Below are 24,152 nucleotides of genomic sequence, written 5' to 3' on the forward strand. Positions count from 1 at the left end.
TATTGTTAGGGTAACGTGTTAGGGTTAGTGGTTATGGGTTAGGATTAGGGTTAGGGTTAGTGCTAGGCAGTGTTAGGGTTAGGGTTATTGTAGGGTTAGGGTTAGAGTTTAGGGTCAGGGTTAGTGTTAGGGTTAGTGTTAGAGTTAGGGTTATTCTTAGGGTTAGAGGCTAGTGTTAGTGTTAGGGTTAGGGTTAGGGCCTTAGGTGAAGGTTAGGGTTAGGGTTAGGGTTAGGATTAGCGTTAAGGTTAGGGTTAGGTTTCGGGTTAGTGTTATGTTTAGGGTTAGGGTTTATGGTTAGGTGTTAGGGTTAAGGGTTAGGGTTTAGGGTTAATGTTATGGTTTGTCTTAAGGTTACGGTTAGGGTTAGGGTTAGAGTTAAGTTTTGGTTTAGCGGTTAGGTTTAGGTTTAGGGATAGGGTTATGCTTATGGTTATGGTTAAGTTTAGGTGTTAGTGTTAGTGTTTGGGTTAGTGTTAGTGTTAGTGTTAAGGTTGGGGTTAGGGTTAGGGTTAGGGAATAAGTTTAGGGTTAGGATTAGGTGTAGGGTTAGAGATCGGGTTTGGGTCAGGTTTAGGGTTAGTGTTAGGGTTACCTTTAGCCATTAGTGTTAGGATTAGGGTTAGGTTTAGGTTTAGGTTTAGGGTTAGGGGTTAGCATTAGATTTAGTGTTAGGGTTAGTGTTAGTGTTAGTGTTAGGTTTATGGTTATGTTTATGGTTAGGATTAGCGTTAGGGTTAGTGTTAGAGTTAGAGGCTATGGTTAGGATTAGTGTTACAGTTAGGGTTAGGGTTAGAGTTAGAGGTTAGGGTGAGGGTTAAGTTAGGGTTAGGATCAGGGTTAGGGTTAGGGTTTGTGTTACCGTTAGGCATCACGTTTAGGGTTAGGATTAGTGTTAGGGTTAGGTTTAGGTTTAGGGTTAGTGGTTAGCGTTAGGGTTAGGGTTAGAATTAGAGGTTAGGGTTAGTGTTAGTGTTAGGGTTAGGGTTACTGTTAGGGTTAGGGTTACATTAGGGCTCGGTTTAGCGTTACATTTAGGCTTAGGGTTACCGTTAGGGTTAGGTTTACGGTTAGGGTTAGAGCTAGACAGTGTTAGATTTATCATTATGGTTAATGTTCAGGTTAACATAGGGTTAGGGTTAGGGTTAGAGGTTAAGGTCAGGGTTAGGGTTAGAGTTAATGTTACATTTAGGGTTATTGTTGGCTTAAGAGTTTAGGGTTAGGGTTAGTGTTAAGGTTAGAGGTTAGGGTTAACATTAGGGTTAGGGTTTCGTTTAGGGTTTGGAATACCGTTAGGTTTAGGGTTACGGGTTAGAGTTTGGGGTTAGGGTTAGGTTTAGGGTTTAGAGATAGGTTTAGGGTTATAGTTATGATTAGGGTTACAGTCCTGTTTAGGGTTAGTTTTATGGTTATGGTTAGGTATTAGTGTTAGGATTAGTTTTGGGGTAGTTTTAGGTTTAGGGATTAGGGTTAGTGTTAGTGTTAGCATTAGGGTTAGGGTTAAGGTTTGGGTTAGGTTTAGGTTTAGGGTTAGATTTAGGGTTACTGTTAGACCTTATGGTTAGGGTTAGGATTAGTGTTACTGTTAGGGTTTGGGTTAGGGTTAGGGTTAGGTTTAGGGTTAGGGTTAGGGTTAGAGTTTAGTGTTAGTGTTACGCTTAGGGTTAGGTTTAGGGTTATGGTTATGGTTAGGTTTAGGGTTAGCGTTAGGTTTAAGGTTAGGGTTAGTTTTACGGTTATAGTTTGGATTAGTGTTTGGTTTAGTGTTAGGGTTAGGGTTAGGTTTAGGGTTAGAGATTAGGGCTATGGTTAGTGTTAAGGTTAGAGTTAGGGTTAGAGTTAAATTTAGGATTCGATGTTAGATTTAGTTTTATGGTTAGGGTTATTGTTAGTGTTAGTGTTAGTGTTAGTTTTAGGGTTAGACTTTAGTGTTAGTGTTAGTGTTAGGGTTAGGGACAGAATTTAGGGTTAGGGTTTGGGTTAGGGTTACGTTTAGGGTAAGTGTTAAAGGTATGGGTTATGGTTATGCTTATGGTTTGGATTAGGGTTAAGGATTACGGTTAGCATTAGATTTAGGGTTAGGGCTGTGTTTAGGGATAGGGTTAGGGTTAGGGTTAGCGTTAGGGTTAGGGTTAGGGTTAGCGTAAATATTATTGTTAGGGTTAAAGTTTAGCCTTAGGGTTAGTGTTACTGTTATGGTTATGGTTAGAGTTAGAGATTAGGGTGAGTGTTAAGTTAGGTTTCGATAGGGTTAGGTTAGGTTAAGGTTAGAGCTAAAAAGGGTTATGGTTAGGGTTACAGTTAAGGTTAGGGTTATCGTATGGTTAGGGTTATGGTTATGTTTAGGGTTAGGGTTACGTTTAGAGTTTAGGGTCAGGGTTAGGTTTAGAGTTAATGTTAGTGTTAGGGTTATTGTTAGGGTTACAGGATAGTGTTAGGATTAGTGTTACGGCTATGGTTATAGGTTAAGGTTAAATTTAGGATTAGGGTTAAGGTTAGGGATAGGCTTCGGATTAGAATTAGGTTTAGGGTTAGGGTTAGAGTTAGGGTTAGTGTTAGAGTTAGGGTTGGTGTTAGGGTTGGGGATAGGTTTAAGGTTAGAGTTTAGGGTTATGGTTAGCGTTAAGGTTAGGGTTAGGGTTAGGTTTAGGTTTTGGGTTAGATGTTAGGTTTAGGTGTATGTTTTGGGTTATGGTTAGTGTTAGTGTTTGGGTTAGAGTTTAGTGTTAGTGTTAATGTTAGGGTTAGGGTTATGGTTAGGGTTAGAGTTTAGGGATAATGTTAGGGTTAGTGTTAGGATTAGAGTTACAATTACGGTTAGAGGGTTCAGGTTAGGATTAAGGTTTGCGGTTAGAGTTATGGTTAGGTTTAAGCTTAGTGTTAGGGTTTGGGTTAGGGTGGGGTTAGGTGTTAGGGTTAGGGGTTACTGGTTAGGATTAAGGTTTGGACTAGAGTTAGACAGGGTTAGGGCTGAGTTTGGGGTAGGGTTAGGATTGTGGTTAGCGTCATGGTAGGGTTAGCGTTCGGGTTAGGGATCAGGGTTAAGGTTAGTGTTAGTGTTAGTGTTAGGGTTAGGTTTAGGGATTAGGGCTAGTGTTTGGGTTAGGGTTAAGTTTAGAGTCAGAGGTTAGGGTTAGGGTTAGGTTTAGGATTCATGTTAGGGTTAGTGTTATGGTTTGGGTTAGGGTTAGCTTTAGGTTAGTGTTTAGTGTTTGAAGTAAGGTTTAGGGTTATGGGTTATGGTTAGTGTTAGTGATAGGATTATGGTTAGGGTTAGTGTTAGGGTTACGGTTAGGGTAAGAGGATTAGAGTTAGGGTTAGTGTTCCAGTTGAGGTTAGGCTTAGAGGTTTGGGTTAGGGTTAGGGTTAGGGTTAGGATTAGGGTTCGGGTTAGGGATTAGGGTTAGTGTTTGGGTTAGTTTTAGGGTTAGTGTTAGATTTGGGGTTAGGGTTATGGTTAGGGATTAGTGTTGGTGTTAGTATTACGGTGAGGGTTAGGGTTAGGGTTAGGGTTAGGTTAAGTGTTTTGGTTAGGGTTTGGTTTTGGTTTAGGGTTACGTTTAAGGTTAGGTTGAAGGTAAGGGTTACGGTTAATGTTAGGTTTAGTGTTAGAGTTACGTTTATAGATAAGTGTTGACGTTAGGGTTAGGCTTAGTGTTAGGGTTTGGGTTAGTGTTAGGGTTAGGATTAGGAATAGGGTTATGTGTTAGAGTGATGTTTAATTTAGGGTTCGGTTCAGGGTTATGATTAGGGTTAGGGTTATTGTTAGGGTTAGTGATAGGGTTAGTGGTAAAGTTTAGGGCAAGGGTTACATTTAGGGTTAGGGTTAGAAGTCAGAGTTGGTGTTAGTGTTAAGGTTAGGGATTAGGGTTAGTGTTAGGATTATGGTTAGGTTTAGGTTTAGGTTTAGAGTTAGCGTTTATGGTTAGGTTTATGTTCAGTTTTAGGGTTAGGGTTAGGGTAAGGGTTAGTGTTAGCGTAAGGATTATCAATTAGGGTTAGGTTTAGGGTTAGTGTTAGTGTTAGGTTTAAGGGTAGGGATTAGGGTTAGGGTTAGGTATTATGGTTAGTGTTTGCTTTAGTGTTAGGGTTAGTTTTAAGGTTGATGTTAGTGTTAAGGTTAGGGATATTGTTAATGTTAGGCTCAGGGTTAGGTTTACGAATCGTGTTAGGCTAATGGTTAGGGTTAGAGATAGGTTTACCGTTAGGGTTAGGGTTAGGGTTAGGATTAATGTTAGGGTTAGGGTGAGGATAAGAGTTAGGGTTAGGTTTAGTTGTTAGGTTAGGATTAGGGTTAGGGTTAGGGTTAGGCTTATGGTTATGATTAGGTTTAGGGTTAGTGTTAGGGTTAGGGTTAGATGTTAGTGTTAGTGTTAGGGTTAGGGTTAGGATTAGGAATAGGGTTAGGTGTTAGAGTGATGTTTAATTTAGGGTTCGGATCAGGGTTATGATTAGGGTTAGGGTTACGGTTAGGGTTAGGGTTAGGGTTAGGGTTAAGTTAAGGTTATTGTTAGGGCTACAAGTTAGGGTTAAGGGTTATGGGTTTTGATTAGGATTAGTGTTAGTGCTAGGCAGGTTTAGGTTTAGGGTTATCGTAGCGTTAGTGTTAGGGTTAGGGTTACGGTTAGGGTTAGAGTTTAGGATCAGTGTTAGGGTTAGGTTTAGTGTTACAGTTAGGATTATTGTTAAGATTAGAGATTAGTGTTCGAGTTAGGGTTAGGGTTATGTTCAGGGTTAGGGTTAGGGTTAGTGTTAGGATTAGGGTTATTGTTAGGGTTAGAAGTCAGGGTTAGGGTTAGGGTCATGGTTAGAGGTTAGAGTTTAGGGTTAGGGTTTGAATTAGGGTTAAGTTTAGGGTTAGTGTTTGGATTAGGGTTAGGGTTAGGGTTAGAGTTAGCGTTAGGGGTAGGCTTAGGGTTAGGTTTAGGGTTAATGTTAGGGTTAGGTTTAGGGTTAGAGTTAAGTTGATTGTTAGGGCTACATTTTAGAATTATGGGTTATGGGTTAGGATTAGTATTAGGGTTAGTGCTAGGTAGGGTTAGGGTTAGTGTTAGGCTTGGGTTATCGTAGCGATAATGTTTGGGTTGGTTACGGTTAGGGTTTGAGTTTATTCTCAGGGTTAGGGTTAGGGTTAGCGTTATAGTTAGGGTTAGAGGTTAGAGTTAGGGTTAGGGTTATGGTTTGAGGTTAGAGGTTAGGGTTAGCATTTGATTTAGTGTTAAGGTAAGGGTTAGGGTTTGGATTAGGGTTAGGGATAGGGTTAGGGATAGAGTTAGGGTTATGGTTAGGCTTAGGTTTAGGGTTAGGGATCGAGTTAGGCTTAGCGTTAGGCTTTGGGTCAGGATTAGTGTTAGTTTTATGGCTTGGGTTACAGTTAGGCATCATGGTTAGGGTTAGTACTATGTTTAGGGTTAGAGTTAGGTTTAGGGTTAGGGTTAGTGGTTAGCGTTAGGGTTAGTGTTAGGGTGAGGGTTAGGGTTAGGGTGAGAGGTTAGGGTAAGAGTTAATGTTAGGGTTAGGGTTAGCGGGAAGGGTGAGGATTACGTTAGGGCTCAGTTTAGGGTTAGGGTTAGGGTTAGAGTTTGGGTAACCATTAGGCGTCAGGGTTATGTCAAGGATCAGGGTTAGGATTAGGTTTAGGATTAGGGTTAGGATTAGTTGTTAGCTTTAGGGTTAGGATTAGGATTGTGGTTATGGTTATGGTTAGGGTTAGCGTTAGGTTTAGGGTTAGGGTTAGCGGTTAGTTTTAGGGTTAGTGTTATGGTTAAATTTAGGGTTAGGTTTAGTGGTTTGGGTGATGGTTACCTTAGGGGCTGGTTTAGTGTTACGGTTAAGGTTAGGGTTACGGTCAGGGTTAGGGTTAGGTTTAGATTTAAGTTTAGAACTAGACAGGGTTAGAGTTAGCTTTAGAGATAAGGTAGGGTTATCGTAGTGTTAGGGTTAGGGTTAGGGTTAGGGATACAGTTATAGTTTAAGGTCAGGGTTAAGGCTAGTGTTAGGGTGTTGGTTAGGGTTCAGATTATGGTTATGTTTATGGTTAGGGGTTAGTGTTGGGTTTAGGGTTAGGGTTAGTGTTAGGGTTAGGGTCAGTGTTAGGTATTAGTGTTAGGGTTAGCGTTACAGTTAGAGGTTAATGTTAGGGTTACGCTTAGCATTAGCGTTATTGTTAGGGTCAGAGGTTAGGGTTAGGGTTAGTGTTAAGGTTAGGGTTAGGGTTAGGGTTATGGTTAGGGTTAGGTTTAGGGTTAGAATTAGGGTTAGAGTTTAGTGTTAGTGTTAGTGTTAGTGTTAGTTTTAGTGTTATTGTTAGGGTTTGGATTAGGCTTAGGGTTAGGGTTTATGGTTAGGGGTTAGAGTTTAAGGTTAGGGGTTAGGGTTAATGTTAGGTTTAGTTTTAATGTTAGGGTTAGTGTTAGGTTTAGGTTTAGGGCTAGGGTTAAGGTTAGTTTTAGAAGTTAGGGTTAGGGTTAGGAATAGGTTTAGGGATATGTGTATAGTTAGGTTTTGGGTTTAGTGTTTGTGTTTGGGTTAGTGTTAGGGTTAGTGTTACAGTTGCGGTTAGGGTTAGGGTTAGGGATTAAGGATAGGGTTAGGATTAGTGTTAGGGTTAGGCATAGGGTTAGGGTTAGAGATCGGGTTATGGTTAGGGTTAGTGTTAGTGTTAGGGTTAGTTTTACCTTTAGGTTTATATTAGGGTTAGCATTAGGTTTAGGGTTAGAGTTAGGGTTAGGGGTTAGCTTTAGAGTTAGGGTTAGGATTATGATTATGATTATGGTTAGGGTTAGCGTTAAGGTTAGTGTTAGGGTTAGAGATTAGGGTTAGGGTTAGTATTATGGTTAGGGTTAGGGTTAGAGTGATAGGTTAGGGTGAGGGTCAAGTTAAGGTTCGGTTTAGGGTTAAGGTTAGTGTTAGCGTTACGGTTAGGGTTAGGATTAGTGTTAGTGTTAGGTTTAGAGCTAAACAGGGTTATGGTTAGGGTTAGGGTTGAGGTTACGGTTATTGTAGTGTTAGGTTTAGGGTTAGGTTTAGAGTTCAGGGTCAGGGTTAGGGTTAGAGTTAGTGTTAGTGTGAGGGTTATTGTTAGGGTTAGAGGTTAGGGTTTGGGTTAGGGTTAGGGTTATGGTTTGAGGTTAGGGTTAGGGTTAAGGTTAGGGTTTGGATTAGGGTTAGCTTTAGGGTTAGGGTTTAGGGTTAGGGTTAGTGTTAGTGTTTGGGTTAGTGTTAGTATTAGGGTTAGGTTTGGGGTTAGGTTTAGGTTTGGTTAGGGTTAGTGTTAGGCTTAGGGATAGGGTTAGCATTAGAGGTTAGTGTTACGGTTAGGTTTAGGGTTAGGGTTAATATTAGTGTTAGATGTAAATTTAATGTAAGAGCTATGGTTAGGTTTAGGATAAGGGGTTAGTTCAGGATTAGGGTTAGGGTTCGGGTTGGGGTTATGGTTATGGTTTGTTTTAGGGATAGCGTTAGGTTTAGGGTTAAGATTAGAGTTTAGTGTTAGGGTTAGGGTTTAGGGTGAGGTTTAATTTAGGGTTCATTTCAGGGTTATGATTAGGGTTAGGGTTACAGTAAGGGTTATGTTTAGTGTTAGGGTTAGGGTTAGGGTTAAGGTAACGTTAATGTTAGGTTACGGGTTAGGGTTAGTGGTTATGGGTTAGGATTAGGGTTAGGTTTAGCACTAGGCAGTGTTAGGGTTAGGGTTATTGTAGGGTTAGGGTTAAAGTTAGGGTTAGGTTTAGGGTTAGAGTTTAGTGTCAGGGTTAGGGTTAGGTTTAGTGTTAGGGTTAGGGTTATTCTTAGGGTTAGAGGCTAGTGTTGGTGTTAGTTTTAGGGTTAGGGCCTTAAGTGAAGGTTAGGGTTAGGGTTTGGATTAGCGTTAGGGTTAGGGTTAGGTTTCGGGTTAGGGTTACGTTTAGAGTTAGGGTTTATGGTTAGGTGTTAGGGTTAAGGGTTAGGGGTTAGGGTTAATGTTAGCGTTAGTTTTATGTTTACGGTTAGGGTTAGGGTTAGAGTTAAGTTTTGGTTTAGTGGTTAGGTTCAGGCTTAGGGATAGGGTTATGATTATGGTTATGTTTAAGTTTAGGGGTTAGTGTTAGTGTTTGGGTTAGTGTTAGGGTTAGTGTTAAGGTAGGGTTTAGGGTTAGGTTTAGGGAATAAATTTAGTGTTAGGATTAGGTGTAGGGTTAGAGATCGGATTAGGGTCAGGTTTAGGGTTAGAGTTAGGGTTACCTTTAGCCATTAGGGTTAGGATTAGAGTTAGGTTTAGGTTTAGGTTTAGGGTTAGGGTTAGCATTAGGTTTAGTGTTAGGGTTAGTGTTAGTGTTAGTGTTAGGGTTATGGTTATGGTTATGGTTAGGATTAGCGTAAGGGTTAGTGTTAGAGTTAGAGGCTCGGGTTAGGATTAGTGTTACGGTTAGGGTTAGGGTTAGAGGTAGAGGTTAGCATGAGGGGTAAGTTAGGGTTAGGATCAGGGTTAGGGTTCGGGTTTGTGTTACCGTTAGGCGTCATGTTTAGGGTTAGGATTAGGGTTAGGGTTAGGTTTAGGTTTAGGGTTAGTGGTTAGCGTTAGGGTTAGGGTGAGGAATAGAGGTTAGGGATAGTTTTAGTGTTAGGGTTAGGGTTACGGTTAGGGTTAGGGTTACGTTATGGCTCGGTTTAGCGTTACAGTTAGGGTTAGGGTTACAGTTAGGGTTAGGTTTACGGTTATGGTTAGAGCTAGACAGTGTTAGATTTAGGGTTAGGGTTAGGTTTAGGGTTAGGGTTAGGGTTAGAGCTAGACAGTGTTAGATTTAGGGTTATGGTTAATGTTCAGGTTAACATAGGTTTAGGGTTAGGGTTAGGGTTAGAGGTTAAGGTCAGGGTTAGGGTTAGAGATAATGTTACATTTAGGGTTATTGTTATCTTAAGAGTTTAGGGTTAGGTTTAGTGTTAAGGTTAGAGGTTAGGGTTAGGATTAGGGTTAGGGTTTCGTTTAGGGTTTGGATTACGGTTAGGTTTAGGGTTACGGGTTAGAGTTTGGGGTTAGGTTTAGGGTTAGGGTTTAGGGCTAGGTTAAGGCTATGGTTATGGTTAGGGTTACGGTCAGGGTTAGGGTTTGTGTTTTGGTTATGGCTAGGTATTAGTGTAAGGGTTAGTGTTCGGGTAGGTTTAGGGTTAGCGATTAGGGTTAGTGTTAGGGTTAGGCTTAGTGTTAGGCTTAAGGATTGGGTTAGGTTTAGGTTTAGGGTTAGAGTTAGGGTTATGGTTAGGTTTAGTGTTGGTGATATTGTAAGAATTAGAGATTAGGGTTAGGTTTAGCCTGAGGGTTAGGCTTAGTTTTAGGGGAAGGATTTAGGTTTAGTGTTAGTGTTAGGGTTAGGGATTAGAGTTAGTGTTTTTGTTGTGGTTATGATTAGGGTTAGGTTAGGGTTAGGGTGGGAGGTTTGGGTTCGATTAGTGTTAGGGTTAGGGTTAGGGTTAGGGTTAGGGTTATGGTTAGTGTTAGTGTTAGGGTTAGGGTTAGAGTTTACTGTTAGTGATTCAGTTAGGGTTATTGTTAGGGTTAGAGTTTAGAGTTAGGGTTAGTGTTAGGATTATTGTTAGGGTTAGGGTTAGAGGGTTAAGGCTATGATTTGGTTTATAGCTTGGGGTTATGGTTAGGGTTAAACTTAGTGTTAGGGTTTTTGTTAGGTTTAGGGTTAGGGCTGTGGTTGGTGTTAGGGTTAGGGATTATTGGTTAGGATTAGTGTTAGGGCTAGAGTTAGACAGGTTTATGGCTGGGTTAGGGGTATGGTTAGGGTTAGTGTTAGCATTATTGTAGGGTTAGGTTTACAGTTAGGGATTAGGGTTAAGGTTAGTGTTAGTGTTAGTGTTAGCGTTAGGGTTAGGTTTAGGGATTAAGGATTGTTTTAGGGTTAAGGTTAGGGTTAGGGCTAGTGTTAGGTTTAGGGATAGTGTTAGGATTATCGTGAGGAGTAGAGATTAAGGGTTGGTTTAGGCTTAGGGTTAGGGTTAAGTTTAGGGATAGGGGCTAGTGTTAGTGTTAGGGTTAAGTTTAGGGATTAGGGCCAGTGTTTGAGTTAGGGTTAAGTTTAGAGTCAGAGGTTAGGGTTAGGGTTAGGATTAGGGTTAGGGTTAAGGTTATGGTTTGGGTTAGTGTTAGCTTTAGGTTAGTGTTTAGTGTTTGAAGTAAGGGTTTCGGGTTATGGGTTACGGTTACTGTTAGGGTTAGGATTATGGTTAGGGTTAGTGTTAGGGTTACGGTTAGGGTTAGAGGATTAGGGTTATGGTTAGTGTTCCAGTTAAGGTTAGGCTTAGAGGTTAGGGTTAGTGTTAGGGTTAGGATTAGGGTTCGGATTAGGGATTAGGGTTAGTGTTTGGGTTAGTGTTAGGGATAGTGTTAGGTTTGGGGTTAGTGTTATGGTTAGGGATTAGGGTTAAAGTTAGGATTACGGTGAGGGTTAGTGTTAGGGTTAGGGTTAGGGTTAGGGGTAGGTTTAGGTTAAGTATTTTGGTTAAGGTTAGGTTTTGGTGTAGGGTTACTTTTAAGGTTATGTTTAAGGTAAGGTTTACGGTTAGTGTTAGGTTTAGGGTTAAGGTTAGGTTTCGGGATAAGTGTTGAAGTTAGGGTTAGGCTTAGTGTTAGTGTTAGGGTTAGGGTTAGGGTTAGGGTTAGAGATTAGGGCTATCGTTAGGGTTAATGTTAGAGTTAGGGTTAGAGTTAAATTTAGGATTTGATGTTAGATTTAGTTTTAAAGTTAGGGTTATTGTTAGTGTTAGTGTTAGTTTTAGGGTTAGAATTTAGTGTTAGTGTTAGTGTTAGGGTTAGGGTTAGAATTTAGGTTTAGGGTTTGGGTTAGGGTTAGGTTTAGGGTAAGGGTTAAACGTATGGGTTATGGTTATGGTTATGGTTAGGATTAGGGTTAAGGATTAGGGTTAGCATTAGGTTTACGGTTAGGGCTGTGTTTAGGGAAAGGGTTAGGGTTAGGGGTTAGCGTTAGCGTTAGGGTTAGAGTTAGCATTAAGTTTAGGGTTAGCGTAATGTTTATTGTTAGGGTTAAAGGTTAGCCTTAGGGTTAGTGTTACTGTTAGGGTTATGGTTAGTGTTAGAGATTAGGGTGCGTGTTAATTTAGGGTTCGGCATAGGGTTAGGTTAGGGTTAGGGTTAGAGCTAAAAAGGGCTTTGGTCAGGGTTACAGTTAAGGTTAGGGTTTTCGTAGGGTTATGGTTATGGTTATGGTTATGGTTAGGGTTACGGTTAGAGTTTAGGGTCAGGGTTAGGTTTAGAGTTAATGTTAGTGTTAGGGTTATTGTTAGGGTTACAGGATAGAGTTAGGGTTAGTGTTACGGCTATGGTTATAGGTTAAGGTTAAGTTTAGGATTAGGGTTAAGGTTAGGGATAGGCTTCGGATTAGAATTAGGTTTAGGGTTATGGTTAGGGTTAGGGTTAGGGTTAGAGTTAGGGTTAGGTTTAGGGTTAGGGTTAGAGTTAGGGTTCGGGTTAGGTTTAGTGTTAGGGTTAGGGTTAGTGTTAGGGTTAGGGATAGGGTTAAGGTTAGAGTTTAGGGTTATCGTTAGGTTTAGGGTTAGTGTTAGATTTAGGGTTCGGTTTTGGCTTAGTGTTAGGGTTAGGGTTAGTGTTAAGGTTAGGGATAGGGTTAATTTTAGAGTTTAAGGTTATGGTTAGAGTTAAGGTTAGGGTTAGGGTTAGGTTTAGGGTTTGGGTTAGATGTTAGGTTTTAGGTGTATGTTTAGGGATATGGTTAGTGTTAGTGTTAGGGTTAGAGTTTAGTGTTAGTGTTAGTGTTAGGGTTAGGGTTAGAGTTTAGGGATAAGGTTAGGGTTAGTGTTAGAATTAGAGTTACAATTACGGTTAGAGGGTTAGGGTTAGGAATAAGGTTAGCGTTTAGAGTTATGGTTAGGTTTAAGCTTAGTGTTAGGGTTATGGCTAGGGTGGGGGTTAGGTGTTAGGGTTAGGGGTTACTGGTTAGGATTAGGGTTAGGGCTAGAGTTAGACAGGGTTAGGGCTGAGTTTGGGGTAGGGTTAGGATTGGAGTTAGCATTATGGTAGTGTTAGGGTTAGGGTTAGGGATCAGGGTTAAGGTTAGTGTTAGTGTTAGGGTTAGGGTTAGGTTTAGGGATTAAGGTTTGTTTTGGAGTTAGGGTTAGGTTTAGTTTTATGCTTAGGTTAGGGTTATGGTTAGGTTTAGTGTTGGTCATATTGTAAGAATTAGAGATTAGGGTTAGGTTTAGGCTGAGGGTTAGGGTTAGTTTTAGGGGAAGAGGTTTGGTTTAGTGTTAGTGTTAGGGTTAGGGATTAGAGTTAGTGTTTGTGTTATGGTTATGATTAGGGTTAGGTTAGGGTTATGGTCGGAGGTTTGGTTAGGTTTAGCATTAGTGTTAGGGTTAGGGTTAGGGTTCGGGTTATGGTTAGTGTTAGTGTTAGGGTTAGGGTTAGAGTTTAGTGTTAGTGTTACGGTTAGGGTTACGGTTAGGGTTAGAGTTTAGGGTGAGGGTTAGTTTTAGGATTATTGTTAGGGTTATGGTTAGAGGGTTAAGGCTATGATTTAGTTTATAGGTTGGGGTTATGGTTAGGGTTAAACTTAGTGTTAGGGTTAGAGTTAGGTTTAGGGTTAGGGCTGTGGTTGGTGTTAGGATTAGGGATTATGGGTTAGCATTAGGGTTAGGGCTAGAATTAGGTTTAGGGCTGGGTTAGTGGTATGGTTAGGGTTAGGGTTAAGTTAAGGTTATTGTTAGGGCTACAGGTTATTGTTAGGCGTTATGGGTTTGGATTAGAATAAGTGTTAGTGCTAGGCAGATTTACGTTTAGGGTTATTGTCGCTTTAGTGTTAGGGTTAGGGCTACGGTTAGGATTAGACTTTAGAATCAGAATTAGGGTTAGGGTTAGTGTTACAGTTAGGATTATTGTTAAGTTTAGAGATTAGTGTTAGAGTTAGGGTTAGGGTTATGTTCAGGGTTAGGGTTAGTGTTAGGATTAGGGTTATTGTTAGGGTTAGAAGTCAGGGTTAGGGTTAGCGTTATGGTTAGAGTTTAGAGGTTAGGGTTAGGGTTTGGATTAGGGTTAAGGTTAGGGTTAGGGTTTGGATTAGGATTAGGGTTAGAGTTAGAATTAGCATTAGTGGTAGGCTTATGGTTAGGGTTAGGGTTACTGTTAGGTTAGGTTTAGGGTTAGGGTTAAGTTTATTGTTAGGGCTACATTTCAGGGTTAGGGGTTATGGGTTAGGATTAGTATTAGGGTTAGTGCTAGGTAGGGTTAGGATTAGTTTTAGGCTTGTGTTATCGTATCGTTAATGTTTGGGTTAGGGTTATGGTTAGGGTTTGAGTTTAGTGTCAGGGTTAGGGTTAGGGTTAGGGTTAGTTTTAGGGTTCTGATTATTGTTCAGGTTAGAGATTAGTGTTAGTGTTTGGGTTAGGATTAGGGTTAGGGTCAGAGTGTTAGGGTTAGTGTTAGGCTTAGGGTTATTGTTAGGGTTGGAGGTTAGAGTTAGGGTTAGGGTTATAGTTTGAGGTTAGAGGTTAGGGTTAGCATTTGGATTAGGGTTAAGGTAAGGGTTAGGGTTTGGATTAGGGTTAGGGTTAGGGTTAGGGTTAGAGTTAGGGTTAGGGTTAGGCTTAGGGTTAGGGTTAGCGATCGGGTTAGGCTTAGCGTTAGGCTTAGGGTCAGGATTAGGTTTAGCGTTAGGGTTTTGGTTACAGTTAGTCATCTTGGTTAGAGTTAGTATTAGGTTTAGTGTTAGAGTTAGGTTTAGGGTTAGGGTTAGTTGTTAGCGTTAGGGTGAGGGTTAGGGTTAGAGTGAGAGGTTAGGGTTAGGTTTAGTGTTAGGTTTAGGGTTATTGTTTGAGGTTAGAGGTTAGGGTTAGCATTTCGATTAGGGTCAATGTAAGGGTTAGGGTTTGGATTAGGGTTAGGGTTAGGGTTAGGGTTAGAGTTAGGATTAGGGTTAGGCTTAGGTTTAGGGTTAGGGATCGGGTTAGGCTTAGCGTTAGGCTTAGGGTCAGGATTAGTGTTAGTGTTAGGGTTTGGGTTACAGCTAGGCATCATGGTTAGTGTTAGAATTAGGTTTAGTGTTAGAGTTAGTTTTAGGGTTAGGGTTATTGGTTAGCGTTAGGGTTAGGGTTAGGTTGAGGGTTAGGTTTAGGGTGAGAGGTTAGGGTTAGGGTTAGTGTTAGGGTTAGGGTTAGAGGTAAGGGCGAGGGTTACATTAGGGCTCGGTTTAGGGTTACATTTAGGGTTAAGGTTATGGTTATGGTTAGGGTTAGGGGTAGAGCTAGACAGGGTTATAGTTAGGGTTTGGGTAAAGGTTAGGGTTATCATAGGGTTAGGGTTAGGGATAGAGTTTAAGGTCAGGGTTAGGGTTAGGTTAGTGTTATGTTTAGGTTTATTGTTAGCATAAGAGTTTATTTTTAGGGTTAGGGTTAGCGTTAGAGGTTAGATTGAGGGTTAGGATTAGGGCTAGATTTTGAGTTAGGGTTCGAATTAGTGTTATGTTTAGGGTTAGGGTTAGCGTTAGTTTAGAGTCAGTGTTAGGTGTTAGTGTTAGGGTTAGCGTTATGGTTAGAGATTAGAGTTAGGGTTAAGCTTAGGGTTAGGGTAAGTGTTAGGGTTAGGGGTTAGAGGTTAGTGTTAGGGTTAGGTTTAGGTTTAGGGTTAGGGTTAGTGTTATGGTTTATTGTTAGGGTTAGGGTTCGGTTTAGGGTTACGTTTAAGGTTAGGTTTACGGTAAGTGTTATGGTTAGTGTTAGGTTTAGGGTTAGGTTTTGGGTTACGGTTATGTATTAGGGTTGGGTTTAGGTTTAGGGGTAGGGATTAGGTTTGGGTTTATTGAGGGTTAGGGTTAGGGTTAGTGTTTATGTTTGGGTTAAATTTAGGTTTAATGTTAGGGGTATGTGTTATGGTTATGGTTAGGGTTAGGGATAGGATTAGGGTTAGGTTCGGTTTTGGTGTAGGGTTTTGGTTAAGGTTTAAGGTTAGGATTAGGGTTAGGTTTAGGCTTAGGTTTAGGGTTAGGGATTGGGTTAGGTTTAGTGTTAGGGTTTGGGTAACCATTAGGCGTCAGGGTTAGGTCTAGGATCAGGGTTTGGGTTAGGGTTAGGATTAGGGTTAGGGTTAGGATTATGTTTATGGTTAGGGTTAGGGTTAGCGTTAGGGTTAGGGTTAGGGTTAGAGGTTAGGATTAGGGTTAGTGTTAAGGTTAAGATTTGGGTTAGGGTTAGTGGTTAGGCTGATGGTTACCTTAGGGCTCGGTTTCGCTTTATGGTTAAGGTTACGGTTACGGTCAGGGTTAGGGTTAGGTTTAGATTTAGGTTTAAGGTTAGGGTTAGGGTTAGGGTTACGGTTAGGGTTAGGGTTAGTGTTAGGGTGAGTGTCAGTGTTAGGTATTAGTGTTAGGGTTAGCATTACAGTTAGAGGTTTATGTTAGGGTTAGGCTTAGCATTAGCGTTAGGGTTAGGGTCCGAGGTTAGGTTTAGGGTTAGTGTTAAGGTTAGGTTTATGGTTAGGGTTATGGTTAGAGTTAGGTTTATGGTTCGTGTTAGTGTTATTGTTAGGGTTAGATGTTAGTGTTAGTGTTAGTGTTAGTGTTAGGGTTTGGGTTAGGCTTAGGGTTAGGGTTTATGGTTAGGTGTTAGAGTTTAAGGTTAAGGGTTAGGGTTAATGTTAGGTTTAGTTTTAATGTTAGGGTTAGTGTTAGGTTTAGGTTTAGGGCTAGGGTTAAGGTTAGTTTTAGAAGTTAGGGTTAGGGTTAGGAATAGGTTTAGGGATATGTTTATAGTTAGGTTTAGGGTTTAGTGTTTGTGTTTGGGTTAGTGTTAGGGTTAGTGTTACAGTTGGGGTTAGGGTTAGGGTTAGGGATTAAGGATAGGGTTAGGATTAGTGTTAGGGTTAGGTACAGGGTTAAGGTTAGAGATCGGGTTAGGGTTAGGGTTAGTGTTAGAGTTAGGGTTAGTTTTACCTTTAGGTTTAGGTTAGGGTTAGGATTAGGTTTAGGGCTAGAGTTAGGGTTACGGTTTAGCATTATGGTTAGGGTTAGGATTATGGTTATGACTATGGTTAGGGTTAGCGTTAAGGTTAGTGTTAGGGTTAGAGGTTAGTGTTAGGGTTAGTGTTACGGTTAGGGTTAGGGTTAGAGTTAGAGGTTAGGGTGAGGGTCAAGTTAAGGTTCGATTTAGGGATAAGGTTAGTGTTAGGGTTACGGTTAGGGTTAGGATTAGTGTTAGTGTTAGGTTTAGTGCTACACAGGGTTATGGTTAGGGTTAGGGTTACGGTTCCGGTTATTGTAGGGTTAGGTTTAGGGTTAGGGTTAGAGTTCAGGGTCAGGGTTAGGGTTAGAGTTAGTGTTAGTGTTAGGGTTATTGTTAGGGTTAGAGGTTAGGTTTTGGGTTAGGGTTAGGGTTATGATTTGAGGTTAGGTTTAGGGTTAGGATTAGGGTTAAGGTTAGGGTTTGGATTAGGGTTAGTTTTAGGGTCAGGGTTTAGGGTTATTGTTAGTGTTAGTGTTTGGGTTAGTGTTAGTATTAGGGTTAGGTTTGGGGTTAGGGTTAGGGTTGTTTAGGTTTAGTGTTAGGCTTAGGGATAGGGTTAGCGTTAGAGGTTAGTGTTACTGTTAGGGTTAGGGTTAGGGTTAATATTAGTGTTAGAGGTAAGGTTAATGTAAGAGCTAGGGTTAGGGTTAGGATAAGGGGTTAGTTCAGGATGAGAGTTAGGGTTCGGGTTGAGGTTATGGTTATGGTTTGTTTTAGGGATAGCGTTAGGTTTAGGGCTAAGATTAGAGTTTAGTGTTAGGGTTAGGGTTTAGGGTGAGGTTTAATTTAGGGTTCATTTCAGGGTTATGATTAGGGTTAGGGTTACAGTAAGGGTTAGGTTTAGTGTTAGGGTTAGGTTTAGGGTTAAGGCAAGGTTATTGTTAGGGTAACGGATTAGGGTTAGTGGTTATGGGTTAGGATTAGTGTTAGGTTTAGCGCTAGGCAGTGTTACGGTTAGGGTTATCGTAGGGTTAGGGTTAAAGTTAGGGTTAGAGTTAGGGTTAGAATTTAGGGTCAGGGTTAAGGTTAGGGTTAGTGTTAGGGTTAGGGTTATTCTTAGGGTTAGAGGCTAGTGTTAGTGTTAGTGTTAGGGTTAGGGTTAGGGTTAGGGATAGGTTTACGTTTAGAGTTTAGGGTTATGGTTAGGGTTAGGGTTATTGTTAGGGTTAAAGGATAGAATTAGCGTTAGTGTTATGGCTATGGTTATAGGTTAAGTTTAAGTTTAGGATTAGGGTTAAGTTTAGTGATAGGCTTCGGATTAGAATTAGGTTTAGGGTTAGGGTTAGGGTTAGGGTTAGGGTTAGGGTCAGGGTTAGTGTTAGAGTTAGAGTTCATGTTAGGTTTAGTGTTTGGCTTAGTGTTAGGGTTAGGGTTGGTATTACTGTTAGGGTTAGTGTTAGGGTTAGGGATAGGGTTGAGGTTAGAGTTTAGGGTTATGGTTAGCGTTAAGGTTAGGGTTAGGGTTAGGTTTAGGGTTTGGGTTAGATGTTAGGTTTTAGGTGTATGTTTTGGGTTATGGTTAGTGTTAGTGTTAGGGTTAGTGTTTAGTGTTAGTGTTAATGTTAGGGTTAGGGTTAGGGTGAGGGTTAGAGTTTAGGGATAAATTTAGGGTTAGTGTTAGGATTAGAGTTACAGTTACGGTTAGAGGGTTAGGGTTAGGATTAAGGTTAGTGGTTAGAGTTATGGTTAGGTTTAAGCTTAGTGTTAGGGTTAGGGTTAGGGTGGGGGTTAGGTGTTAGGGTTAGGGGTTACTGGTTAGGATTAGGGTTAGGGCCAGAGTTAGACAGGGTTAGGGCTGAGTTTGGGGTAGGGTTAGGATTGGGGTTAGAGTTATGGTAGGGTTAGGATTCGGTTTAGGGATCAGGGTTAAGGTTAGTGTTAGTGTTAGGGTTAAGGTTAGGGTTACGTTTAGGGATTAAGGTTTGTTTTAGAGTTAGGGTTAGGTTTAGGGTTCGGGCTGTGGTTGGTGTTAGGGTTAGGGATTATGGGTTAGGATTAGGGTTAGGGCTAAAGTTAGACAGGTTTAGGGCTGGGTTAGGGGTATGGTTAGGGTTAGTGTTAGCATTATGGTAGGGTTAGGTTTACGGTTAGGGATTACGGTTAAGCTTAGTGTTAGTGTTAGGGTTAGGGTTAGGGTTAGGTTTAGGGATTAAGGTTTGTTTTAGTGTTAGGGTTAGGGTTAGGGCTAATGTTAGGTTTAGGGATAGTGTTAGGATTTATGAGGAGTAGAGATTAAGTGTTAGTTTAGGCTTAGGGTTAGGGTTAAGTTTAGGGGTAGGGGTTAGGGTTCGTGTTAGGGTTAGGTTTAGGGATTAGGGCTAGTGTTTGGGTTAGGGTTAAGTTTAGAGTCAGAGGTTAGGCTTAGGGTTAGGGTTAGGATTAGGGTTAGGGTTAGGGCTATGGTTTGGGTTATGGTTATGTTTATGTTAGTGTTTAGTGTTTGAAGTAAGGTTTAGGGTTATGGGTTACGGTTAGTGTTAGGGTTAGGATTATGGTTAGGGTTAGTGTTAGGGTTACGGTTAGGGTTAGAGGATTAGGGTTAGGGTTAGTGTTCCAGTTAAGTTTAGGCTTAGAGGTTAGGGTAATGGTTAGGGTTAGGGTTAGGATTAGGGTTAGGGTTAGGGATTAGGGTTAGTGTTTGGGTTAGTGTTAGGGTTAGTGTTAGGTTTGGGGTTAGGGTTATGGTTAGGGATTAGGGTTAGAGTTAGGATTACGGTGAGGGTTAGGGTTATGTTTAGGGTTAGGTTAAGTGTTTTGGTTAGGGTTAGTTTTTTTTTACGGTTACGTTTAAGGTTAGTTGTAAGGTAAGGGTTACGGTTAGTGTTAGGTTTAGGGTTAGGTTTAGGTTTCAGGATAAGTGTTGAAGTTAGGGTTAGGCTTAGGGTTAGGGTTAGGGTTAGGGTTAGGATTAGGAATCGGGTTAGGAGTTAGAGTGATGTTTAATTTAGGTTTTGGTTCAGGGTTATGATTAGGGTTCGGGTTATGGTTAGTTTTAGGATTAAGTTAAGGTTATTGTTAGGGCTACAGGTTTGGGTTAGGGGTTATGGGTTTGGATTAGGATTAGTGTTAGTGCTAGGCAGGTTTAGGTTCAGGGTTATCGTAGCGTTAGTGTTAGGTTTAGGGTTATGGTTAGGGTTAGTGTTTAGGATCAGAGTTAGGGTTAGGGTTAGTGTTACAGTTAGGATTATAGTTAAGGATAGGGATTAGTGTTAGAATTAGGGTTAGGGTTATTTTCAGGGTTAGGGTTAGGGTTAGTGTTAGGATTAGGGTTATTGTTAGGGTTAGATGTTAGGGTTAAGGTTAAGTTTATGCTTAGAGTTTAGAGGTTAGGGTTAGGGTTTGGATTAGGGTTAAGTTTAGGGTTAGGGTTTGGATTAGGGTAACGGTTAGGGTTAGAGTTAGCTTTATGGGTAGGCTTATGGTTAGGGTTAGGGTTAATGTTAGGGGTAGGTTTAGGTTTACGGTTATGTTTATAGTTAGGGCTACATTTCAGGGTTTGGGGTTATGGGTTAGGATTAGTATTAGCGTTAGTGCTAGGAAGGGTTAGGTTTATTGTTAGGCTTGGGTTATCGTAGCGTTAATGTTTGGGTTAGGGTTACGGTTAGGGTTTGAGTTTAGGGTCAGAGTTACGGGTAGGGTTAGGGTTAGTGTTAGGGTTGTGATTATTGTTCAGGTTAGAGATTAGTGTTAGTGTTTGGGTTAGGGTTATGGTTAGGGTCAGGGTTAGTGTTAGGGTTAGTGTTAGGATTAGGGTTATTGTTAGGGTTAGAGGTTAGAGTTAGGGTTAGGGTTATGGTTTGAAGTTAGAGGTTAGTGTTAGCATTTGGATTAGCGTTAAGGTAAGGGTTAGGGTTTGGATTAGGGTTAGGGTTAGGGTTAGGGTTTGAGTTAGGCTTAGGGTTAGGCTTAGGGTTATGGTTAGGGATCGGGTAAGGCTTAGCGTTAGGCTTAGGGTCAGGATTAGGGTCAGTGTTAGGGTTTTGGTTACAGTTAGGCATCATGGTTAGGTTTAGTGTTAGGTTTAGTGTTAGAGTTACGTTTAGGGTAAGGGTTAGTGGTTAGTGTTAGGGTTAGTGTTAGGGTAAGGGTTAGGGTTAGGGTGAGAGGTTAGGGTTAGGTTTAGTGTTAGGGTTAGGTTTATGGTTTGAGGTAAGAAGTTAGGGTTAGCGTTTGGATTAGGGTTAAGGTAAGGGTTAGGGATTGGAGTAGGGTTAGGGTTAGGGTTAGTGTTTGGGTTAGGGTTAGGTTTACTGTTAGGGCTAGGGATCGGGTTAGGCTTAGCATTAGGCTTAGTGTCAGGATTAGGGTTAGTGTTAGCGTTTGGGTTACAGCTAGGCATTATGGTTATGGTTAGTATTAGGTTTAGTGTTAGAGTTAGGTTTAGGGTTAGGGTTAGTGGTTAGGGTTAGGGTTAGGGTTAGGGTGAGGGTTAGGTTTAGGGTGAGAGGTTAGTGTTAGGGTTAGGGTTAGTGTTAGGGTTAGGGTTAGAGTTAATGGTTAGGGTTACGTTAGGGCTCGGTTTAGGGTTACAATTAGGGTTAAGGTTATGGTTATGATTAGGGTTAGGGGTAGAATTAGACAGGGTTATAGTTAGGTTTTGGGTTAATGTTAGTGTTATCATAGGGTTAGGGTTAGGGATAGTTTAAGGTCAGGGTTAGGGTTAGAGTTAGTGTTAAGTTTAGGGTTATTGTTATCGTAAGAGTTTATTTTTAGGCTTAGGCTTAGCGTTAGTTTAGGGTCAGTGTTAGGTGTTAGTGATAGGGTTAGCGTTAGGGTTAGAGATTAGTGTTAGGTTTAAGCTTAGGTTTAGGGTAAGTGTTAGGGATAGGGGTTAGAGGTTAGGGTTAGGGTTAGGTTTAGGTTTAGGGTTAGGGTTACTGTTATGGTTTAGTGTTAGGGTTAGGGTTTGGTTTAGGGTTACGTTTAAGGTTAGGTTTACGGTAAGTGTTATGGTTAGTGTTAGGTTTGGGTTTAGGGTTAGGGTTAAGGATATGTGTTAGAGTGATGTTTAATTTACGGTTCGGTTCAGGGTTATGATTAGGGTTAGGATTTTGGTTATGGTTAGGGTTAGGGTTAGTGTTAGAGTTTAGGGAAAGGGTTACATTTAGGGTTACGGTTAGAAGTCAGAGTTGGTGTTAGTGTTAAGGTTAGGAATTAGGGTTATGGTTAGGATTATGGTTAGGGTTAGGTTTAGGTTTAGAGTTAGCGTTTATGGTTAGGTTTAGGTTCAGTTTTAGGGTTAGGTTTAGGGTTAGGGTATGGGTTAGCGTTTGTGTAAGGATTATCAATTAGGGTTAGGTTTAGGGTTAGTATTAGGGTTAGGTTTAAGGGTAGGGGTTAAGGTTAGGGTTAGGGATTATGGTTAGTGTTTGCGTTAGTGTTAGGGTTAGTTTTAAGGTTGATGTTAGTGTTAGGGTTAGGGATATTGTTAATGTTAGGCTCAGGGTTAGTTTTACGAATCGGGTTAGGCTTATGGTTAGGGTTAGGGTTAGAGTTACCGTTAGGGTTAGGGTTAGGGTTAGGATTAATGTTAGGTGCAGGGTGAGGGTAAGAGTTAGGGTTAGGGTTAGTGGTTAGGTTAGGATTAGGGTTAGGGTTAGAGTTAGGCTTATGGTTATTTAGGTTTAGGGTTAGCGTTAGGGTTAGGGTTAGATGTTAGTGTTAGGGTTAGGGTTAGGGTTAGGATTAGGAATAGGGTTAGGTGTTAGAGTGATGTTTAATTTAGGGTTCGGTTCAGGGTTATGATTAGGCTTAGGGTTACGGTTAGGGTTAGGGTTAGGGTTAAGTTAAGGTTATTGTTAGAGCTACAGGTTAGGGTTAAGAGTTATGGGTTTGGATTAGGATTAGTGTTAGTGCTAGGCAGGTTTAGGTTTAGGGTTATCGTAGCGTTAGTGTTAGGGTTAGGTTTACGTTTAGGGTGAGAGTTTAGGATCAGAGTTAGGGTTAGGGTTAGTGTTACAGTTAGGATTATTGTTAAGTTTAGAGATTAGTGTTCGAGTTAGGGTTAGGGTTATGTTCAGGGTCAGGGTTAGGGTAAGTGTTAGGATTAGGGTTATTGTTAGGGTTAGAAGTTAAGGTTAGGGTTAGCGTTATGGTTAGAGGTTAGAGGTTAGGGTTAGGGTTTGAATTAGGGTTAAGGTTAGGTTTAGGGTTTCGATTAGGGTTAGGGTTAGGGTTAGAGTTAGCATTAGGGGTAGGCTTAGGGTTAGTGTTATGATTAATGTTAGGGTTTGGTTTAGGGTTAGGGTTAAGTTTATTTTTAGGGCTTCATTTTAGGGTTAAGGGTTATGGTTAAGGATTAGTGCTAGGGTTAGTGCTACATAGGGTTAGGATTTGTGTTAGGCTGGGTTTATCATAGTGTTAATGTTTGGGTTAGGGTTACAGTTAGGGTTTGAGTTTAGGGTCAGGGTTAGGGTTAGGGTTAGGGGTAGTTTTAGGGTTCTGATTATTGTTCAGGTTAGAGATTAGTGTTAGTGTTTGGGTTAGGGTTAGGTTTAGGGTCAGGGTTAGTGTTAGGGTTAGTGTTAGGATTAGGGTTATTGTTAGGTTTAGAGGTTAGATTCAGGGTTAGGGTTATGGATTGAGGTTAGAGGTTAGGGTTAGCATTTGGATTAGGGTTAAGGTAAGGGTTAGGGTTTGGATTAGGGTTAGAGTTAGGGTTAGGGTTAGAGTTAGGTTTAGGGTTAGGGTTAGGGTTAGGGTTAGGGATCAGGTTAGGCTTAGCGTTAGGCTTAGGGTCAGGATTAGGTTTAGTGTTACGGTTTGGGTTACAGTTAGACATCATTGATAGGGTTAGAATTAGGGTTACTGTTAGAGTTAGGTTTAGGGTTAGAGTTAGTGGTTAGCATTAGGGTTAGAGTCAGGGTGAGTGTTAGGGTTAGGGTGAGAGGTTAGGGTTAGGGTTAGTGTTAGGGTTAGGGTTATGGTTTGAGTTTAGAGGTTAGGGTTAGCATTTGGATTAGGGTTAAGGTAAGGGTTAGTGTTTGTAGTAGTGTTAGGGTTTGGGTTATAGTTAGGTTTAGGGTTAGGCTTAGTGTTAGGGTTAGGGATCGGTTTAGGCTTAGCGTTAGGCTTATGGTCAGGATTATGGTTAGTGTTACATTTTGGGTTACAGTTATGCATCATGGTTAGGGTTAGTATTCGGTTTAGTGTTAGAGTTAGGTTTAGGGTTAGGGTTAGCGGTTAGCGTTAGGTTTACGGTTAGGGTGAGGGTTAGTGTTAGGGTGAGAGTTTAGTGTTAGGGTTAATGTTAGGGTTAGGGTTAGAGGTAAGGGTGAGGGTTACATTAGGCATCGGTTTAGGGTTATAGTTAGGGTTAGGGTTATCGTTATGGTTAGGGTTAGCGGTAGAGCTAGACAAGGTTAGAGTTAGGGTTTGGGTTAAGGTTAGGGTTATTATAGGGTTAGTGTTAGGGATAGTTTAAGGTCAGGGTTAGGGTTAGAATTAGTGTTAAGTTTAGGTTTATTGTTAGCGTAAGAGTTTATTTTTAGGGTTAGCATTAGCGTTAGAGTTTAGAGTGAGGGTTAGGATTAGGGTTAGGGTTAGATGTTTAACTTAGGGTTAGTATTAGTGTTAGGGTGTTGGTTAGGGTTCAGATTATGGTTAGGTTTACGGTTAGGGATTAGTGTTGTGGTTAAGTTTAGGGTTAGTGGTAGGGTTAGGGTCAGTGTTAGATATTAGTGTTAGGGTTAGCATTACAGTTAGAGGTTAATGTTAGGGTTAGGCTTAGCATTAGCATTAGGGTTAGTGTTAAGGTTAGGATTAGGGTTAGTGTTAAGGTTAGGATTAGGGTTAGGGTTATGGTTAGGGTTAGGTTTAGGGTTAGCGTTAGTGTTTGAGGTTAGTGTTAGTGTTAGTGTTAGTGTTAGTGTTAGGTTTTGGATTAGACTTAGGTTTAGGGTTTATGGTTAGGGGTTAGAGTTTAAGGTTAGGCGTTAGGGTTAATGTTAGGTTTAGTTTTAATGTTAGGGTTAGTGTTAAGTTTAGGTTTAGGGCTAGGGTTAAGGTTAGTTTTAGAATTTAGGGTAAGGGTTAGGAAAAGGTTTAGGGATATGGTTATAGTTAGGTTTAGGGGTTAGTGTTCGTGTTTGGGTTAGTGTTAGGGTTAGTGTTACAGTTGCAGTTAGGGTTAGGGTTAG

The sequence above is a fragment of the Cavia porcellus genome, unplaced genomic scaffold (genome assembly GCF_034190915.1).
Source record: "Cavia porcellus strain 051 isolate PalLab524CR breed Dunkin Hartley unplaced genomic scaffold, mCavPor4.1 scaffold_47, whole genome shotgun sequence".
Taxonomy (NCBI): Eukaryota; Metazoa; Chordata; class Mammalia; order Rodentia; family Caviidae; genus Cavia; species Cavia porcellus.